We start from the raw sequence: 15,762 nt of genomic DNA on the forward strand, positions 1-15,762 counted from the left end.
ACACCACATACAAAGTTTGCCAAGGTAACCCCATTCCCGATGTCCAGGCGGAGCTTCAAGGAATCCTCAGAACCTTAGGCCCCCTGCAAAACCTTTCACCTGACTCCATCAACCTCCTGTCCCCACCGACACCCCGCACCCCTACCTTCTACCTTCTTCCTAAAATCCACAAACCCAATCATCCCGGCCGCCCCATTGTAGCTGGTTACCAAGCCCCCACAGAACGTATCTCTGCGTACGTATATCAACACCTTCAACCCATTACATGCAGTCTCCCATCCTTCATCAAAGACACCAACCACTTTCTCGAACACCTGGAATCCTTACCCAATGTGTTACCCCCGGAAACCATCCTTGTAACCATTGATGCCACTTCCTTGTACACAAATATTCCGCACGTCCAGGGCCTCGCTGCGATGGAGCATTTCCCTTTAACGCCGATCACCTGCCACCCTACCTAAAGCCTCTTTCCTCATCACCTTAGCCAGCTTCATCCTGACCCACAACTTCTTCACTTTTGAAGGCCAGACATACTAACAATTAAAGGGAAAAGCCATGGGTACCAGGATGGCCCCCTCATACGCCAACCTATTCATGGGTCGCTTAGAGGAAGCCTTCTTGGTTACCCAGGCCTGCCAACCCAAAGTTTGGTACAGATTTATTGATGACATCTTCATGATCTGGACTCTCAGTGAGGAAGAACTCCAGAATTTCCTCTCCAACCTCAACTCCTTTGGTTCCATCAGATTCACCTGGTCCTACTCCAAATCCCATGCCACTTTCCTTGACGTTGACCTCCACCTGTCCAATGGCCAGCTTCACACGTCTGTTCACATCAAACCCACCAACAAGCAACAGTACCTCCATTATGATAGCTGCCACCCATTCCACATCAAACGGTCCCTTCCCTAAACCCTAGGTCTTCGTGGCAAACGAATCTGCTCCAGTCCGGAATCCCTGAACCATTATACTAACAACCTGACAACAGCTTTCGCATCCCGCAACTACCCTCCCGACCTGGTACAGAAGCAAATAACCAGAGACACTTCCTCATCCACTCAAACCCAGAATCCCCCACAGAAGAAACACAAAAGTGCCCCACTTGTGACAGGATACTTTCCGGGACTTGACCAGACTCTGAATGTGGCTCTCCAGCAGGGATACGACTTCCTCAAATCCTGCCCTGAAATGAGATCCATCCTTCATGAAATCCTCCCCACTCCACCAAGAGTGTCTTTCCGCCGTCCACCTAACCTTCGTAACCTGTTAGTTCATCCCTATGAAATCCCCAAACCACCTTCCCTACCCTCTGGCTCCTATCCTTGTAACCGCCCCCGGTGTAAAACCTGTCCCATGCACCCTCCCACCACCATCTACTCCAGTCCTGTAACCCGGAAGGTGTACACGATCAAAGGCAGAGCCACATGTGAAAGCACCCACGTGATTTACCAACTGACCTGCCTACACTGTGATGCATTCTATGTGGGAATGACCAGCAACAAACTGTCCATTTGCATGAATGGACACAGGCAGACAGTGTTTGTTGGTAATGAGGATCTCCCTGTGGCTAAACATGCCTTGGTGCATGGCCAGCACATCTTGGCACAGTGTTACACCGTCCGGGTTATCTGGATACTTCCCACCAACACCAACCTATCCGAACTCCGGAGATGGGAACTTGCTCTTCAATATATCCTCTCTTCCCGTTACCCACCAGGCCTCAATCTCCGCTAATTTCAAGTTGCCGCCACTCATACCCCACCTGTCATTCAACATCATCTTTGCCTCTGCACCTCCGCCTCGACTGACATCTCTGCCAAACTATTTGTCTTTAAATATGTCTGCTTGTGTCTGTATATGTGTGGATGGATATGTGTGTGTGTGCGCGAGTGTATACCCGTCCTTTTTTTCCCCTAAGGTAAGTCTTTCCGCTCCCGGGATTGGAATGACTCCTTACCCTCTCCCTTAAAACCCACTTCCTTTCGTCTTTCCCTCTCCTTCCCTCTTTCCTGATGAGGCAACAGTTTGTTGCGAAAGCTTGAATTTTGTGTGTATGTATGTGTCTGTTTGTGTGTCTATCAACCTGCCAGCGCTTTCGTATGGTAAGTCACATCATCTTTGTTTTTAAATATATTTTTCCCGCGTGGAATGTTTCCCTCTATTATCTTATAATTAATTTGGCTTCCAAGCACTCACCTCAGTATACATCCATGTACCTTTTATCAATGTTTAGATCTTTCTTAACCTTCCGATAGGTATGTGTATTTATCAGATACGCAGTGATAATGTTCATTACCTTTTCTTGCAAGAGAGGGAGGGAAATCCCTCCTTTATTCTAGCTTCCTCTTTTGACCCCATCCTACTCCAGTCCTGGCCTCTGCCCACTACTGTAAACAACAAACTAGTAACACATGTTTCGTAACTGAGGAATACGCACGACCCTCTGTGTAAGTTTTTAACTTTTCATTTTCCATTATTTATTGTTGAATGTGTAATGCTTATTAGTAATTTAAAGTGGTGTTAATGTGTCTTGAATCGACAATGAAATTAAATTAAATTGTACGTGTCAGATACGCGCGACCTTCAATGCTTGTATATTTTATTTATTCAGTTTCGCTTCATATTTATTTCTTAGGTGCTATGAGGGACAAAGAGATGAATAATTTAAACAATCCTGTGGGTGTTGAAGCTGTGATAAATGCAATTCTGCACGGTACCAATGATGAGTATGATCAGGACATCAGTTTTATAGAGGACAGCAACACTGATGAAGAAAAACATGTATCAGAAACATATGGAGATTCTGATATGAAACTGAGTGGTCAGTCCAGCTCAGAAGATGACATAGATGAGAAATCAACATCTCAAGCTGTTCAAAGGAAAAATAAAAAAATAATTGACGTTTGGTCATGGCAAAAAAAGCCAAGGAACAGGCAAAGACGAGGTAAACAAAATGTTTACTTCATCTGCCTGGAGTAATCAGACCTACGAAAAATGTGACTAATATTCTAGAATTACGGAAATGCCTCATCTCTGACATTAATGGCTCTGAGCACTATGGGACTTAACATCTATGGTCATCAGTCTCTCTGACATTAATATTCAATGTATTGTAGAAAATACAAACAAATTTATTCTTGACATCTCGTGGAAATCGGGTTTTCTGCCGGATATCAGCGTCTTCCAAACACGATATTTCGACGTCATTACTTGATGTCTTCATCAGGTGTTCCCTGAGACAGTCTCAGGGAACACCTGATGAAGACGTCAAGTAATGACGTCGAAATATCGTGTTTGGAAGACGCCGATATCCGGCAGAAAACCCGATTTCCACGAGATGTCATCAAATCGCCGGGAAAGTCTAAGAAATTACAAATTTATTCTTACGATACAATATAACTATTCTCGTTCAAGGGACACTCAAAAGACAGACATAGCAGAAACGAAAGCCCTATTCGGGCTGCTTTATCTCGCTGGGGATGTACCACGTGAATCGTCTGAATCTTGACGACCTATGGTGGATGGATGACTTCCTAATCGTTATGAATGAAGTTTTTAATGCGATCTATTCGTTTTCATGATGTGGAAACAAGAGGAGAACGAAGAAAAACTGACCGCCTAGCTCCTATGAGAATTATTTTTGAAGAATTTGTTGTGAACTGTCAAAAATGCTTTTCACTTGATGAAGATGACACAGTCGATGAAAAACTCTAGGCTTTTCGAGGTACATGCGGCTTCATATAATACGTGCCAAAAAAGCCAAGCAAATATGGCATAATGTGTGCTTTGGTAGACTCTCTGCTATATTATACATGTAATATGGAAATATGCGCTGGAAGCCAACCAGAAGGTCCATTTAGAGTAAGTAATAAAACATCTGACATTGTATCAAGGCCGACAATTGGTTTACAGATTACTATTTGGTAAAGGAATAGGCATAAAAAAAAAAAAACATCATATATTGGCATGTTACATAAAAATAGGCCTCAGATTCCTCCAAAATTCACAGCGAGCAGAAAACGAGAACCCCAGTCAAGTCTGTCGGGTTTTCGCAAAGAGGCAACACTTATTTCATAAGTGCCAAAAAAGTACAAGAATGTTTTGTTGATATCCAGCTTTCACAGTGATGGAAAAATCTATGAAGGAATGGGTGATCTCAAAAAACCAGAAACTATAACTTTTTACAGTCACACAAAAGGAGGCATTGATACTGACGACAAACACTTTGGGTCTTTCAATGTTGCAGTGAACACAAATCAATGGCCTTTGATGGTGTTTTTCTCGATGGTGAATGTTGCTGCCATAAATTCATTTATAATTTGGAAAGGAAACACCGGTAATAATTTCAAGAGAAGAAAATATATCAAATATCTTTCTAACGAACTTGTGCAGCAACATGTAACAAGGAGAAGTACTAAAGTAACTTGAGACCTCCACACAAAAGTTTTAAATGTGTTGTACACAAAAGATGAACACCAACAGCAAGAAGTAAGAGGAGAAGAAGATCAAGCTCAGGAGCCTCTGAAGAAAATATGTAGGCCATGTTTAGTTAGAAAGAAAATGAGAATCGCCAGTTTCATATGTGAACAGTTTACTTGTTTACAACATTCAAGAACTGTTTGCAATGATTATCTTTCCTTCTAAATAATCACCAGTTTCAAATGTGAGATATGTTGACGGTATGTTTTGTTTACACCATTCAAGAAATGTTTGCATTGATTGTATTTCAACTTCTAAATAACTTCAGTATATTGAGAAACCAAAATTTCAAGCATAATCCTGTACAAATTTGACATTCATACACTGAAAGGTAAGTATCAGTATCTCGAGAAGCTATGAGAAGAAAATGTGTATTTTGAAACATAACAGCTTTATTTTTAAATAAATTTTTTACCTTGCTTTTGTTTGTATAGCCCATGAATAATATCTAATATTACTTTTACGATAAAAATTTAGTGCTTAAAGAGACATTAAGTTTATTAACAACAAGTGGTATCTGCGAGAGATGCATAACTGCCCTTGTCCGACCAGAAAGCGCACCTATCTGGAGGTTAAGCAGCAATGATTGTATTTTTAGAATAATATTAAAATTATTTCCTTACTTTATAAGCTTTACCCTTAAGCTATTTTCCCAATCGATCATGCCCTAACTAAAAAATATGGTGTAGTAACATCCATGCTAAAAAACTAGAGACAAAGAGGCCCTCTCCAATTACATACTTATTTCACTATTTCCAATATTTTCAAACGTGTTTTAGAAAGTAACAGAGAATACAGACTCATTTAACTGAATTGAATTTGTTAACTGTGTTCCATTCACCACAGATGAAGTAGAACAAGACCTCACAAACACCACCTTGGAGGAGGTAAACAGGAAAAATTGTACATCTGATAGCTTACCAAAGCATTTGTGTCGATCACAAAATTATCCTTGACAAAGTAAATGTTTATAGTATTAATGTAACCCTTTTGGATGGACAAAGCCTTACCTTCATAACAAAATGCAAGGTTCACATTGACAGTTATAGGCCTGGAACTAAACACAGAGTGGGTGAACATAACATGCGAATCCCACAGAAATGGGCAGTAAAGTAGATAACCACACATTTATCAGAAGTATTTTTCTGTATCTTTGAATTCTTGCACTTGTTTCCTAGCACATTTACTTCTTAAAAATTGTTGCTTGAATTGTGATACATACAGTTACAATACGACACACAAATTATTTCCCTTGTCTTGGGTTCAGAGTGGATTTATGTATTCTGGTACAAAGGCATCATCGAGCTCCCCTGCTATATGAAACAAAAAGTGAATCGCAACCAATTCAAAAGATAATTAAAACAAATCTCGATAGTGATACTTTCTACAATTTATCCATATAGCAAGATTCGAAGATTGAAAATTTCTGTTAGTTACGCAGCAAGTAACAATGTTGTCTGTACACCTGAATGATAACCAATGTATTGCAATGAGGACTCAGTATCTACAGGTGTAAGTAACTTATTATTTAGAATACAGTGTTAGCAAAGGATTTTTTTTAAAAAGTAGCCTCTTTCTTTTTGAACTACTTGGACAGATTTAGCTGGCATACGAATGAATAGCATTAAGCAGTACAGTGACATTTTATTGTTAATAAAGCCCACAGATTCGGTTTCTATCATTAGTTTATGCTTTCTTAATGTATATTTTGATTAATTCTACATGCCTGAAGGTTCTTCTTGATGTTATCTGTGGATCTTTATGAATTAATTAATAAAAATCAGTCAATTACCTAAATTCAGGCCTATTTTGAACAAGCATTAAGAATAATCAGGTTACCCACATCCACACAATATATGAATGACACTCAAAAATAGTTCTCTTCGCTGTTCTGTACAATACAAAATGTTCTTTTAAAAGGCTGCATCAGTACCATCACTACAGCAATCACCCAATAGTAAGGTCATGCATGTATACTGATTTTGTGTACATTACTGGGATGTGATTTTTCAAGTTTCTCCTGTGGATGGAATATGCAATAATAATTTTTCAAGCATGTGTCCAGGACTGATGTCCCAGATGCATGCCCAAAAACTACTAAGTTATTGGGACATTAGTATCAACACCTTAAAGGACAGCCTACAAGGAGGTAGAATGTTAGCCTACAAGGAGGCAGCATGTTAATGAAGAAACTGATGTTAAGTCATTCTTTCACTATCACCAAATAAATGTTAATTCACAGCAGTTTTAATAAAAATCTGTATACAACCTTCTCCACAACTGCCACTGACTGCTTCAAACAGCAATACCTAGGTGCGTGTTATCTACAGCCTGGTAACTGTTAGCATCAGGGCTCTTGTTAGAAGCCCCTTTTACTTAAAATCTCGAGTATCTTCTGTAATACCACTTCTGTGGAATCCACCCTGCACAACAATGATACATTGCATGCAACAAGATTATGTGGTCAAAAAATTGTAAATAAATAATAAACTAAGCAAAAGCCTAAATTTCTGAAATTACGTCCAGATTTAAAAATCACTAACAATTATACTGTGCAGAAAGTTTTGTTTCTATAAATATGGAGAACATATACCATATTAAAAATTATTCTTCTGCAGTGTACTTTATTTAAAAATACTAAGTGCAGTTCGCAGAAGGAAAATTGAAAGTAGCTATAATAATAAGTTATACATAATGCTGAATGTCATCTATCTTGACCAGTTATTAAAAAAAAAAACCTGATGTATACAAAGGCTTGCTGAGAAGTAATGCCTCCAAACTATCCATTCTGTTCTCAATATTGGTTAAGGTATTACACGTCACGCCTATTACTTTATCTACTTTCCCACTCTGCTGACTTAAGTTTCAAGCCTCTGCCGCTATAGGGACCTACATTGCAGCATGTAACATGGCTGTGTGTAACTTAACTATGTCAATGCATGAGAAACAGCATGCTGTAATCAAGTTTCTAACAGCAGAAAACATGTCTCCAATAGAAATCCATAAAATAATGAAAGCTATGTACAGTGAATGCTGCACTGAGGCATTTCCTTGGGTTCTCCATACAGTCCCAAGTTGGGCCCATCTGATATTCATCTCTTTCCAAAACTATAACACCTTTGTGGACGTCACCTTGATAGTGATGAAGTGGTGCAAGAGGAGATGAAGTTATGGCTCTGTCACCAACTTCAAACACTCTACAGCAACGGTGTCAACTAACTGGTCTTTCATTGGAAGGAATGTGACTGTCGGCAGGGTGACTATATTCAGGAATAAATATGTAGACATGAGGAACAAAGATGTAGAGGAAAAGTTTGTTTTATTTAAAACGCTTTAAAGGTTGTCACAGAAAAAAATTGGAATCATTACTTTTCAGCTTGCCCTCATATTTATGAAAACTCATGAAAAGAAAAGAAAAATTATTCAGTTAACAAATTAAATATTACATTTTGTATTTTGATTTTCTAAAAATACATGGTGGACATACTCTTTCAGTAAATCAAATTTTAACAGCAACAAATTATTGTTTAAAGCAAACTTTTCAGAAAATACAAAAAATACACATGTGGCTGATACACAGGTTGAGTACCTCATACTACAATCTGCACTGAATTTAATAAGGTCTTTTATCACATATCAAAGAATTCTTAAAGCAGTTGCTAATGATGGCTTCATTGAAAACTGGGAACCATCCAGTAAATGACATGGCAGTTAAGAATGTGCCACTATTTTAGAGAAGCAAACATTCACAATTTCTCTCAATTTTCCATCTCCACATCTAGGAAATGGATGACAGGAATCAGGACAGTTACTTTAAGTTACGACACAATCTCCACTGCCATGCCATTTACTGTGCAGTTGGTACATAACTAATCTAGTGCAGCAAAATATAAATATTAGGTTGATGCACAAGTTCATAGCATTTTTGTTTTGCATGTTGGTATTGCAGCTACTATGGGTTTAATTATTGACTGACAGTTTTCATTTGTAGTTCACTGTTACTATCCCAATTCATATATAGTCATTTTGTCATTTAGAGATGGTGTGGACGCTGGAACATTGAGTGCCAAGTGGAGAAATCTGAATATTTGACATACACTCTTCTGTTAAGAGTTCAACGGAGGGGTTACGCAACGGAAGCAGCCTAAAAAATTGTGTCATGTATGGGGATAATGCCAGTGGACAGAGTATAACAAGAAAACTGTTTTCTCGTTTTGATGAGGATCGTTTTTACATTTGTGACTCTCCACAATCAGGAAGACCTTCGGGGTTTGATGATCATTTAAATGCTTTAATGCACAGTGATATGTAATCAGTGTACTCAAGAACTGACAAACATGAAGCACTGTCATCATTCCACTATGATGCAACACTTGCATGCAATGGGAAAGATTCAAAAATCAAGTGTACAGGTACCGCATGCTCGAAGACAAAATTATAAAAATTAGCGGATGGCCATATGTGCATCTCTTTTGGCTCATGAACAACACTGACCATTCCTATCCTGTACTGTCACTGGTGACAAGAAATGGTGACTTTATGCTAACACAAGGGGAAGAAAGGAACGGTTGAGCCCAAACAAAGCAGCAACTCCATGCACAAAAATCTATGTGCATCCACAAAAGATAACGTTATACATCTGGTGGAACACTGACTGTGTAGTGTACTACGAAGTGCTTTCCCAAGATGTAACCACCAATGCTGACTTTTTGTCAACAACTGAGATGTCTTGCAGACGTAACTCAAGATACGAGCAGGAAGACTGAGTAATGTGATGCTACTACACAATAATGCCCATCCACATTCTGCTGGACTGGCAGAAAACACTATGTGGAGGTAGGGTGTGGAATGACTTCCACACCAAACTTAATTTACCTAATCTTCGCACCCTCAGATTTTCTTATTTTCCGCTCTCTATCAAACAGTCTTCAAGGAACTTCCTTTCCGGATGAAAATGTGCTTTGAACATGGCTTGTCGAGTTCTTCCCCTTAAAACAATGTGATTTCTACAGCTGTGGAATTGAGAAGTTACCCCAGTGTTGGCAGATTGTTGTAAATAGTGAAGGAGAAAATATTACTGATGACTGAAGTTTCTTATGTATAGCTGTTTTGTTTATTCAACTCTTGGAAAGCACTATGCAGTAGTTAACTGGTCAAATATTTCCACCACCGTTTCAAAACTGCAATTAGATGTGCAGGGGACAGGAGACAACATAGGGGCATATACTTTTCTATAGGGTAGGGAATTATAGAAAGAAAGTTAAGTATGTAAATTCATCTTGTCACTTTAGTTCATCTGGATGAAATCAGTAACAATATATCGTTATATCAAAAGACATTAAAAGTGAACAGTTTAGGTGTTTTGTTCTGTAATTCATCTTTGTAGTACGCTGTAACTAGTGAGACAGATGTCAATCCAAAAGAACGAACATATTTGTTAGCATATGCTGATTACAGCCCTGGCAGTCTGTAGTGGAAATATTTTAAGACAGTGTGAGGACCTTAGTCCAAAATGTAAGCAAAGTCACCCTGACTCAGTGCTGAGATCTAAGTGCTGGAGCTATCCAGAGGAACAGTGCTGAGAGTCCCTCTAAGTTGAAGATCCTAGTTTGGCCTACACAGAAAATTTTTATCACCTGGCCAACTGGTTTAAAAATGACAAGTTGCAGCTGAGAGAAAACTGCAGATTACAGTTAATGTCTCCAGAAGATACTTCATCATGAAACATAATGAGATCACCATGTGATGCATATAATGAAATATTAGTTCCAGTGGCATTGTACAGAACTGAGACTGAGTATCACCAATGTGTACAAAGAGAACAGCATCTGAATAAGTAATTTCAGAGGATACTTGGTCCAGTGCAAGATGCGGATGGCTGGAGGAGGAGGATCCAGGAAATATACGATCTACTGTGTTAAACATACCTAGTGTAGAAAATTAAGAAGGAGGCACTGATGGTCCACAGATGGAGTTTGTACATCTAAACATTAGAGCCAAAGTTGCAGTGATGGGGACACCTGAAGGAACATATTCTTCGCACATTCAGTAAGCAAACTATTGAAAAATCATGAAAGATCTAAGACATCTGCAGGTTAAATCTAAATGGATGGCAAAACACACAGTCACTGTGGATAGCTTATGAGGTAGGCAAGCAATCTTTACGGTTGATAAATGGTGGATATAAGTATGTATATACCTTCTATGAATTTTACAACAAATAAAGAAAAATGAAAATAAGTGTCACACTGAAATTCTTAACATTTACTTTCAGGATTTCATAAGATGTGTGCCAAGTCTTTAATAATCATGTGCAATCAATAAACAGTTCAATACCCTACATTTCCTAGATTTACATCTACACGGTACATGAACTTATTGCTTCAGAAAAAAATTTATGGAAAATATAGAAGTTCTCAGATTCATGGGAACTGACAGAATTTCGAGCATCTACAACACAACCTATCAAGATAACAGTTTAAAAATATGTGACTGTAATGGAAACAGTTGATTAAAATATTTTGCATGGGAAAACATATGCAAGGTCAAGGGTATTTCATTACTTTTGGAAGCACTTTTGAAATGCACAAATTTATTCTAAAAATACATTTTGTTCCTGAAAAGAAAAATACTTCCTAGAATTGATAAAAAATGACTAGCTCAAAATTTAATACAATTCTTGTCGATGTTCTGGTCGTATTATAAGTGATAAATTTGTGAAGAGGTAAATCTTTCAATCTGAAGGTTGGTTTGAACACCACAATGTTTTATTAGGCATGTTCCTGTTTGAGGTGGTATGCATTTACCTTCCTCTGATGTTTGAACTGAATGATCTAGCCACGTATTGGGGTAGCCATAGTTAAATGTGAATTCCAAACCCTAGGACAACAACATATTTTTCAGGTCTATGAACTGCCAGAGGTGAAGTAAGCTGTAAGTGACAAATAATCCTGTGGCCAACTGAGAAATGAACTTTGGATCTTAGTGGCTGTAGTCTGTTACCCAATCAACACTCTTCTGTATGCCAATTTATTTCAGAGGATAATCTCTAGAGTTAATCTTTTAACTTGAATCGCTTCTAAAGTCTTACATACTGGCAATGTAATAAGCAACTAATAAATGACAAATTTGTAAATAAACCAAACACATGAAATATGTTAAAGTAGACAAAGTGAACATGCTTGTTGAGGATTTGGAAGTGAATTATGTACAAATGAAAACTTATGCCTGTTTACTACAACTATTTTGTTTAAGATGCTTTCATTTCCTTGAAGTCATTTCAGAGAAAAAAATTCCCAACCAAATGAAAGTGTACCTGATAAGGATGTTAGATTCATCTAAATAAAGACAAGCAAGAGCTCACTTCAAAATCACACATTTATCATCGAAGCATTTGAACTTTGTCATTGTTTCCATGCCCAGCCAGCATTTCCACAACATAGCAACACAAACCGCTTTGGTTGGTTGGTTGGTCGGTTGGGTTAAAAGAGGGGGGAAAGGGACCAAACTACGAGATCTGTTCCAAATAAAACAATGCCACAAGTGCGAGAATAAAACAAACGAGACTGACAATTCAAAACGGAATGAAAGGAAAAAAAAAATCACAAGAATGATGATGAGCAACAAACCTGTAAATGGACAAACAGGGAGAAGAAAACCACAGAAACACAAGAAATGGGATGAAGAGATTAAAACAACAATGCAGATTACCACAGCTGGCTGACCATGAGAATAAAAAAGGAGAAGCCAGCCACTATGCAACACATTAAAACCTCCACCCTAGAACAACAAGGGTGGAGGACACACAGGGACAAAGGATATGCACTAAAACTTAGACCAAATGATAAAACCCACCCTCACTGATAAAACGTAAAACTAAATCAGCTGATGAGGCGTTGTCAGATAAAATTAGCTGCGGTGAGTCTGGTAACACAGGATTTTGTCGCTGGGCAGTCAAAGTAGGACAGTGCACCAAAATACGGGCCACTGTCAACCGGGCATCACATCTCAGGCAGGTCTTCACAGCGCAGGTGTAGCCAATGCAGAGCCGCCAGAGGACAACTGATTCCCTACGAGAGAACATTCACAGGGACAAAGGATATGCACTAAAACTTAGACCAAATGATAAAACCCACCCTCACTGATAAAACGTAAAACTAAATCAGCTGATGAGGCGTTGTCAGATAAAATTAGCTGCGGTGAGTCTGGTAACACAGGATTTTGTCGCTGGGCAGTCAAAGTAGGACAGTGCACCAAAATACGGGCCACTGTCAACCGGGCATCACATCTCAGGCAGGTCTTCACAGCGCAGGTGTAGCCAATGCAGAGCCGCCAGAGGACAACTGATTCCCTACGAGAGAACATTCACAGGGACAAAGGATATGCACTAAAACTTAGACCAAATGATAAAACCCACCCTCACTGATAAAACGTAAAACTAAATCAGCTGATGAGGCGTTGTCAGATAAAATTAGCTGCGGTGAGTCTGGTAACACAGGATTTTGTCGCTGGGCAGTCAAAGTAGGACAGTGCACCAAAATACGGGCCACTGTCAACCGGGCATCACATCTCAGGCAGGTCTTCACAGCGCAGGTGTAGCCAATGCAGAGCCGCCAGAGGACAACTGATTCCCTACGAGAGAACATTCGTAGTCTCCTTAACGACACGCAGTTTGTTGTGTGTACTGTTATGCCATTCCGTCTCCCAAAGCCGAAAAACCCTACGGCGTAAGTCAGAACGCAGGTCAGGTTCGGAGATGCCCATTTTCAGAAATGGTTTCCACATAGACTGTTTGGCCAGCCTGTCAGCAAGTTCATTGCCTGGGATACCGACGTGTCCTGGAGTCCACACAAACACCTCTGAACAATGGGACCAGTCCGGGGCATAGATGGACTCCCGGATGCATGTTACCAAAGGATGGCGAGGGTAGCACTGGTCGATAACTTGTAGGCTGCTCAAGGAGTCAGTACACAGAAGAAACTATTCCCCGGGGCATGAACGGATATACTGAAGTGCACAAGAGAGGGCCACCAGCTCTGCAGTGAATGCACTGCAGCCATTGGGCAAGTAATGCTGTTCAAAATTACCTCTGTCGGTGTAGGCGAAGCCGACACAACCGTCAGCCATCGAGCTGTCAGTGTAAACCACTTCAGAACCCTGGAACACATCGAGAATCGAGAGGAAGGGACAGTGGAGAGCGGCAGGAGTAACTGAGTCCTTCGGGTTGTGCGAAAGGTCCAGACAAATCTGCGGCCTAGGTTTACACCACGGAGGTGTATGCAGACGGACCGGGATGGGAGGTGGTAAATGGCAGGACTCCAGTTCAGACAGAAGGGATCGCACACGAATCGTTAACCCTGACCTGGGCCGCCAATGCTGGAGATGAATTGCTGCATCAGATCTGCAATGGAGGGACTCTAGCCTCCACCAGGACACTGGTCACTGGGCTCATTCCAAAAGCTCCCGTCGCTAAGCAAACGCCACAGTGGTGCACTGGCTTGAGTACACGCAATGATGAGGGGCCGCCGAACCATAAATCAGACTCCCAGTCAAGGTGGGATTGAACAAGGGCTTTGTAGAGCTGCAGCAAAGTCGATATGTCTCCACTACAGTGAGTAGATCGTCATGAAGGTAAAGTTCTGGTTCAGGATGAACGGTATGACACCGACAGAAGCGCACGACACACGGTTTCATGGCCAAAATCGGGAAGCCGTGGCTGATGGAGCAGTACGAAATGCAGAAGTCGTCTGCAAACAGAGAGGGTGAGACGAATGGCTACACAACTGCTGCTAGACCGTTAATGGCCACTAAAAGTAGTGATACACTCAATACAGAGCCCTGCAGGACCCTATTCTCCTGGATATGAGGGGGAACTATGCTAAGCACCAACTTGGACATGGAAAGTATGGAGCGACAGGAAGTTTTGGATAAAAATTGGGCGTGGGCCCCGGACACCCCACTCATACAATGTCGCAAGGACATGTCGCCAGGCCGTGCCATATGCTTTACGCAAGTCAAAATAGACGGCAACCAGGTGTTGGTCTGGAAAAGGCTGTTCAGATGGCAGACTCGAGGACACAAGATTAACAGTGGTAGAGCACCCCTGGCGGAAGCCAGTAGGCCACAAGACTCCAGGACTCAACCCAACTACCTACACACCATACATTCCAGCAGCTGACAACACGGTTGGTGAGGCTGATGGGCCAATAGTATCCACATCAAGTGGGTTTTTGCCACGTTTGAGTGCTGGAGCAATGGTGCTCTCCCGCCATTGCAATCGAAAGACGTCATTGCAACAGATCTGGTTGAAGAAGATGATGATGAGACGGCACTTGTAGACAGACGAGAGATGTTTAATCATCTGACTGTGGATCTGATCTGGCCCAGGAGCTGTGTCGGATCAATATGCAAGTGCGCTCAGGAGCTCCCACTCAGTAAAAGAAGTGTTATAGGGTTCACTGTGGCATGTAGCGAACGACAGGACTTTCTTTCTATCTGCCATTTGTGGGTTCGAAAGGCTGGGGGGCAGTTCTCTGACACAGAAGCTCGAGCATAGTGCTCAGTAAAGTGCTCGGCAATTGCGTTTGCATCGGTACATAGTACAACATTGATGGTAATGCCAGGGACACCTGTTGGGGTCTGGTACCCAAAAAGACGTCTGATCTTCGTCCAGACTTGGGAAGCTGACTTGTGGCACCCAACGGTCAAAATGTACCTATCCCAACACTCCTGTTTCTGTCGTTTTATAAGCAGGCAAACTCAGACACAGAGCCGCTTAAACGCTATTAGGTGCTCTAGGGAAGAGTGCCGCTTACGTCACTGTAGGAATCACCAACACACTGTAATTGCCTCAGCGATATCTGGAGGCCACCAAGGGACTGTCTTTCACCGGGGCACCCTAAAGAGCGAGGGATTGCATTTTCTGCCGCAACAATGATTGCGGTAGTCACCTGCTCAGCCATCACATTAATGTTATCATGTGCGGCAGAGACAACGGTGACATCAGAGGTGAAAGTTTCCCAGTCCACCTTGTTTAAAGCCCATCTGGGCAGGCGTCTGTAGGCTTGACGCCAGGGCAGTGACAGGAAGATGGGGAAGTGCTCACTACCACACAGGTCATCATGTGCTCTCCAGTTGATAGATGGGAAAAGTCCTGGGAAAATTGATAAATCAATGGCCGAGTAACTACCTCGAGCCATACTGAAATGTGTAGCGGCCCCAGAATTTAAGAGGCAGAGGTCGAACTGAGACAGTAAAGTTTTGACACCTTTGCCTTGGCCAGTA

At 41.0% G+C, this 15,762-nt stretch overlaps 1 protein-coding gene across 5 annotated transcripts in view; it reads right to left on the reverse strand.

Moving 5' to 3' along the window:
• LOC126484226 (peroxisomal membrane protein 11B) overlaps positions 1 to 15,762 on the reverse strand; it is a 135,153-nt gene that overhangs the window by 67,900 nt on the left and 51,491 nt on the right. For 3 of the 5 annotated variants that reach the window (XR_007587826.1, XR_007587824.1, XR_007587825.1), the window contains exon 4: positions 6,749 to 6,902. The exons of the other annotated variants lie outside the window; for them this stretch is intronic. The gene's annotated coding sequence lies outside the window, so the exon portion shown is untranslated. The remainder of the gene's footprint in view (positions 1 to 6,748; positions 6,903 to 15,762) is intronic. 5 annotated transcript variants of the gene reach the window in all.

This window comes from Schistocerca serialis, chromosome 6 (assembly GCF_023864345.2).
Source record: "Schistocerca serialis cubense isolate TAMUIC-IGC-003099 chromosome 6, iqSchSeri2.2, whole genome shotgun sequence".
Lineage (NCBI taxonomy): Eukaryota > Metazoa > Arthropoda > Insecta > Orthoptera > Acrididae > Schistocerca > Schistocerca serialis.